We start from the raw sequence: 7,173 nt of genomic DNA on the forward strand, positions 1-7,173 counted from the left end.
GCGCCCCTCAGGTTGTTTACCCAGCGTCCGGTTACTTTGAAACTACTTCTTCTGATTCTTTTCCACGAATACTTGCTGACTTCACACGAATCAGACATTTCGCACACACTGCTAAGCTCAGTACTAAACATCTGACTTCAACCTGAACTGCAACGTGGAAGGTATGGGAAGCTCCTTTCCATGCCGCGCACGAAAATTGTGCCGAAACTTTTGTATCTGATCCGGAAGCCAAGAGGTGAGTGTGAGGCTAATGTGATAGTTTTTGGCCATTGCAGCACAAGAAACCGGAAGTTAAAATTATACTCAGTGTGTGTCTGGTTGGATACAGAACGGTTGTTTAGTGCCTGCAGGCTAACAAGTTTTCCTAAGTTTGCAGGTTTGCATCGTCATAAAATCATAACTTCATCAAGTGCAACATGAACTGGTTTTCGTGTGCGCTCTTTATGATGCGATGAGCAAAACAAGGTATTTAAACAAAGCGAACATATGATAAAGTCGCCCCGGGACACAATATGTCGTTTGATTGAAACACTTTGTGTAACTTTTCTAACCAGAAATGCTTTTTGCTGTATGCGAAACTTATGCTATGTTTGCAACGAAACAGCAAACAAAACAACAATTTTACACTTTGTGACCGTACTCTTTCCAACGGGAGTGAACAAACACCATGATATATTGTATGAATGCTTTTTAAAGAAGGATCGCGTTGGAACCAAGGGAACGCCGATCTATTATCTTCAGTAAAAATCATCAAAATGAACGAATTGCAGCCCCCGCACCCTGTATCCGAACGATCCACTTCAACGGTTCTAATTGCTACCATCGGTACGATACCTTTTCCCTGCCTTGGAAACAATTTACTGGCACTAATTTACTGACGGAAGATTTTAATTTTTCCACGCACAGCACCGTGCTTTGGCTGTTTCGTAAATGGGCTTCACATCCTTCATCCGAAACTGAACTCTGAATCGGACCCGGGAGTCAGCGGAAAGTGGAAACGGATTTGAAGTCGTAAAACCTTTGCATAATGGTTCATATTTAACGACCATAAAATTAGGTAATATCTAATCGGCACCATAAATCTAGTGAAATGATGTTAAATTGTTTTATCCTGCTCTCAAACCCTACTTTAGTCTGTAGGCTTTTGTAACTCTTGTATAAAGCCATTTTTAGTAACTGGATTAAGTAACTTGTAAAGCAAGATACGTTGGGTTTGATGTAAATTTTATCTATTTTCTTAACATTCTTGGGTGACTTAGTTAAACTTAAAGGTTTTTTTCCGCTGCAATCAACCATTACAACGTCTAAAATGACATGACGAAGACGCGTAATGGGTGTTATTAAGGAGATACCAGAAAATTAACATCAACATTCACAGTGAACAGGAATACTTGGACTTACCTCCAATGAAACGACGCACCCGGACGCGGTTTCCCGGTGAAAGAGAACAATGCTGAATGGCGGTGTATCGTATTCCTTTCGAAAGATCATTATGCGGCGAGTAATAATCCTTAGAGTCCGACCCTCACCGAGTAGCGCGCCCCGTTGGCCCATCATGCTGAACCATTTCCTTTTCACTAGCAACAGCTAACCAACGGGGAAGGCGGGCCGTCGGAAACGAAATAAGCTTCCGGCAGCTTGCGCCTAGCCCAGCGGCACCAGTACACACTATACACTCCCAATTACGGCCCACTTTATGGAAACGGTTACAGTAATTACATCCGACGTTGCCTAACTATTTCGAGCACGGCAGTTGAGCACTTCTTCAATTTACGTCAAACAGAGAGCGCCACAGCGAAAACGATGCGATGCCTCTTGTGCACTCGTCGCCTGCTAGCTGGTTGCCGGGGGAGACGACAAAAAAAGAACGCTTTTCCGCCCAACAAGGAAAACCAACCGCGAACCTCACGCGCACGCACGCACAGGACACACCACAGTATGGTGTTTCAGCGTTTATTGTTTCACTCACTCACTCTAGGCCTGGCCGCTATCACCTGGTGGCAATAACGGACCGACTCATGCCATTAGTAGTGGCCGGTGTATCGTATCCTTTATGTTCCGCGAGAATCAATGTACTAACGGCAAGAACTGGTATCCAACAGGAATGGCGTAGTGGCATCAGGGGTAAAAAATAACGAACCCGGCGCCTAATGGTATTCCCCACTGATAGGACGTGCACGCAACGGACCACCAACGGACACCGCCTCCCCAAAGGGTGCTTGGATGGGAAAAACAAACACCATTTTCGGATGCACACGCCAACCACCATCGAGTGCACTTGAACTATGGGCTTGGGTTTTTTTTTGGTTTTTCTTTCAGTTTAGTAGCGAATTCCCACTATTTGATAGCTGCTAACACCTCACTTTATCTCTCTCTCTCCGCCCAAAAGCTTAATTTGATTGCCAATTTCGCTTCATTCTTTCCACGAATTTGATCTCACACAAAACGGCAATGAAAGGGAGATGAATTGCTCACTTCACGTGTTCTATGTGCTCTTTTCCACCGGGCCCTCAATGAAGCAGACAAGTGGCGCGCCGACTTTGCGCACCTTTTGCGCTTCGTTTTAGTACACCATTTTCAATGCCTATATGATCTCGTGCGGTGTGGGGGACGCCACAATTATTTTCCCGCTTTTGCGCCTCGGTGCCTCACATGAAACGCGGTCGGTCTGGGTGGGCCGACCGGTGGGAGCGGTGTAAATAATTAGTCCGTACCGTAATTTCGTTTCATTTGCGCCCGCGTTCGGCCCCCACTTCCGGTCGAGCTGGCGATCCAAAAGGTTACCTTATGCGCGTAGCACACCTCCCCCTCCCTTTCGTCGAAAGCCAACCGATCGACCGATAAGAGAGGAAGCTATCCTTGAAGCATGGGCACTACTGCTACCGGGAAACACAACACTACCGAAGACACACACAAACGTACACCGTTTTGGGGGGGGGGGGGGGGGTGGATTCACACACAAAGAATTCACGAACGGTCAACAGACTGGTTTTGCTCCGTTGGAAGCGAACAAACGCGCGGAGGCTCCTTGTTAGCGCCACGAAAGAACAACTCCAACTGACGATCCTTGTCCGATGGATACCTGTCGTCGGGTTCGCGTGTCCAAAGCCTCTAGCAACCGCTCTCAGCAACCGAGTCGCACGAAGCCTGTGGCTGAGAAGATATTGTTTATATTCTGCTCTCCTTTTAGCCTGGCTTGCCAGAACGGGAGCCACCATGATTCTGAATCAGCGAGCCCCACGACGACGACGATGATGATGATGATGGTGTTTGTGACATCCTCGCCAGGACATGCGCCTTACCATCGTCCGATGGTGGAAAGCGACCGAACCGGACCGGCGGTGTACCGTTCGCATTGGAGACGAACCTCAATAGTGGCCGTTCTTTCTGCGCGGTCGCGACACACGGGCGGACAAACCAACAGTAGCAGCAGCAGAAGCAGCAGTAACATCAGCGTAGAACGAAGATAATGCACGCGTGATGGCCAGAAGGGAAGCAGAGAGGAAGAGAGAGAGAGAGAGAGAGAGAGAGAGAGAGAGAGAGAGAGAGAAAGAGAGTGGTTAGGGCAAGGGATGTTGTTGTTTTTCCTCCATAGAGCAAGACGATTTTCCAACAAACAACAAATGACCTCTCGCACACAGTGCCACTAGCGCTACTACACTGTATGTGTGCCATTGAGAAGGAGCAGCAGCAGCAGCCGTAGCCTCTTGTTTGGAGCGTTTTCCACGGTAAATAAGGTGACGCATACCAATGGACGGAAGGCCAACGGGGAAAAATCGGGAAAAAGTAACTGCCGTAAATGGTGGTGGCCTTCGAAATGGTGGCGCGCGTCGTATTGGGGGCTCCGTAACATGACGCCAATAGGTAGGCTTTTTAGGAGATCCTGCACCCCCCCCCCCCCCCCCACAATTTCCCTCCTTTCGTTCTCTGTTGTAGTATCATACTTTTGCTCCTTGCTGTCACGGTCTGGGGGTCTGGGCGTCGAGAATATCGATTCGTTTTTACATTCACGCTACACATCCGTTCAGCATTGGGACGACGGTCGGCGGATGGACGGTTGAACGGTGTTTGTATTCAGCATGGCGGAAAGTCTTGTGAAGCGTGTGCCACTCGCTAAGCCGCTTGACTGGCACGGGTAAATACAAGGGGCCAGAGGCTTCCGGATTCCAGGTTGGCGGGCCAGGTTGCCGGTACGGCCGTGCGCCTCGTAAAATCCGAGACAAAATGGTTCACTGAACAGAGAAGTGCAGCAGACGTGAGTTCGGGAAGCCACACACCGCACCACCACCATCCCCCAGGAACAACCTCTCGACAACCCTCACCTCCCCTCCGAAATGACAAGGGGTGAAATGCTGCTGGAGTGTGGTCTACGGTGCCGCCAGGAGCTGGTGGTGCTTGGGGTTTCAAGAGTCCTTCGGTTGCCCCTCGTTCAACCTTGGTGGACCGTCTGCAGGAAAGCTTTAGCTACTGGAGCTGGCCAGTCAAAGTGACGATTGTTGAAATTGTAACGGCTCGCAGGACCACGTGCCCCCCAGGCATCGGAAGTGGAGCGCGTTGGAGTGTAATGCCCTTTACGGTTAACCCATTTTGCGTAACGGAAACCACGAAACCGGAAGGCCGGTGCCTTGGAGCCTCGTGCGGAAACTAACCTCAATAATCGAAATTATTGCGCCAACCGCCGTCAACGGGGCCGAGGCCGAGGGTTTTCAACACTCGACCACAAAACGGTTCTCCAAAGGCCGACAACCGAACCCGGAACGGGAACCACCGGGGTTTTCTTACTCCTGCCAACGCTTTCTTCACTTTTTGGCGCGATAACAGTTACAAACGATTCTGTGTCCTCATGGGAGTGGAGTGGAAAGTGGAAGGTGGAGACGGGACGCAGGTCGATATGCGTGGTAGAACTGAAATCGAAAGGTACCAGCCCGAATCGCAATTGAACACCCGACACGGAAGCACACTTTGGCTTTTACCAGGTGAATCGCTGGAGCAATGAATATTTATGAAATCCGACTCCAATGCAAGGTGGTCACCGCAATGTCGCAGCGAGAGTACGGATCGCAAGGGAGGTCGCTGTCGCAAGCGTTACAACCGAAGCTGGAAAATTAATTTTCCCGCAAGTGCTACTACCAGCGTATCGGTTCTGCCGAGCCAATTTGGTGTTTTAATTGAATTTAAACATGTTGATTTCGGTACGGTCCTCCGGAAAGCATTCACTCTCCATTGCACACCATTTTTCTGGCCTCAACTCAACGGAAAACGACTAGAGCAGGGCTGTTCGGTAGTTTCTTTGTAGACGATTGAGCAACTGGAACTAGCAACACACTGTTAAATAAACTGTTCAAAATTGGTTCATCGCAAACCACTCAAATCGGCCTATCATTTGTCGTTAACACTTTAAGTACCTGAAGTGCATCATCGTTTAAATATGTGTGTATTTATATTCCCTATTCTAACTTTCTTCTTTCCAAATCACTTGCCTTGAGCTAGATAGGTTCGATAATCTCAATCGATCGATCGATCATGATTGTGACAAAAGTAAAAACCCACCTGCAAGGAAACATGTTTAACAAGTCATATTGGCCACTCTCACCCCGGATTTCCATTTGTAGTCATTTTGACATGTCTTTCACATGGTTTCAGATATGTTGGGGATTATTCTCATCGTATTGCCTCGTAAAATAATAGCTTTTAATAGAAACATCGTTCATAATGAGAATTTTATTTACAAAATTCCCATAAATTCTCATTCTCTGCTCAGGCATTGAGAAGATGATTCTAGACGATTAATACGACGAAGATATAAATGAGAACTTAGCGATACATTTACTTCCACAGCGATACAGCGAACAAAATTACTTCCTCGGGCCCATACGCTGACTGAATAAATCAAAGAATCCTTTCGGGTGTCAACATAAATTTCGCACGGCACAGTGCTGTTGTTTACACTAATTTATCTTTCTAATTTAACGGAAAGCCTGATTGTGACCTTTAACCGATGGTCTTGCATACCGTGGTATGCTTTCCACGAAACTCTCTATAGCCGGGGATACATGAAGCGTAAACTCTCGTATAAACTCAGAGTGTAATGCCAAAAAGATTATACTTATGTCAAAAAGATTATAGGCCCGCGGAGCGTAAATCCGAGCGTAAAAGCAAGCGTAAACTCGACACCAACATGAAGCGTAGCATTATGAAGAATTGAATGTTCTACAATCGCTAATACAGCAACTAACATCTTAAAATATATAAAAAGATGTTCAGAAATCAACTTATCTCGTCGATTTATGTTTTTTGTGGCCAGAAACACATGTAATTGATGTAATAGCATAGTGTAATTGCAGGTGCACGAATGTAATTGCAGTTGACGTTTCGGTATAAACTTTTATGCGATTATGCCTGCCACACGAAGCGTAAACTTTTTGGCATTACACTCTGAGTTTATACGAGAGTTTACGCTTCGTGTATTCCTGCCTTATCGACGTATTGTATTAAATGCCTTAATTGTTCTTGCATACCGTGGTATGCTTTCCACGAAACTCTCTATCGACGTATTGTATTAAATGCCTTAATTGTTGACTCTAAAAACAATAAACTACTTCTTTAGCCATCTTAAAGCCAGGAATAGACGAAACGTAAACTCTAGCGTAAACTCAGAATGTAATGCCAAAAAGTTTACGCTTCGTGTGGCAGGCATAATCGCATAAAAGTTTATACCGAAACGTCAAATGCAATTACATTCGTGCACCTGCAATTACACTATGCTATTACATCAATTACATGTGTTTCTGGCCACAAAAAACATAAATCGACGAGATAAGTTGATTTCTGAACATCTTTTTATATATTTTAAGATGTTTTTACTGTATATTAGCGATTGTAGAACATTCAATTCATCATAACGCTACGCTTCATGTTGGTGTTGAGTTTACGCTTGCTTTTACACTCGGATTTACGCTCCGCGGGCCTATAATCTTTTTGGCATTACACTCTGAGTTTATGCTATAGTTTACGCTTCATGTATCCCCGGCTTTAAGCTTGAAAACATATTTTCGGGTTACTTTTGTCACAATTATGATCGACCATCTCTCACTCCAAGAATTTCCAAACAAAGATTATCGAACTTATCAAACTGAAAGCAAGTGATTCGGAAAGAGGAAAGTCTTCTAGCAA

At 46.0% G+C, this 7,173-nt stretch overlaps 1 protein-coding gene across 2 annotated transcripts in view; it reads right to left on the bottom strand.

The window, feature by feature from the left end:
- The window catches only part of LOC126579122 (uncharacterized), an 88,710-nt gene extending 85,766 nt beyond the window's left edge, over window positions 1–2,944 (bottom strand). For both annotated transcript variants that reach the window (XM_050242435.1, XM_050242434.1), the window contains exon 1: window positions 2,785–2,944. The gene's annotated coding sequence lies outside the window, so the exon portion shown is untranslated. The remainder of the gene's footprint in view (window positions 1–2,784) is intronic.
- Window positions 2,945–7,173: the final 4,229 nt, after the last annotated feature.

The sequence above is a fragment of the Anopheles aquasalis genome, chromosome 3, assembly GCF_943734665.1.
Source record: "Anopheles aquasalis chromosome 3, idAnoAquaMG_Q_19, whole genome shotgun sequence".
Classification (NCBI taxonomy): domain Eukaryota; kingdom Metazoa; phylum Arthropoda; class Insecta; order Diptera; family Culicidae; genus Anopheles; species Anopheles aquasalis.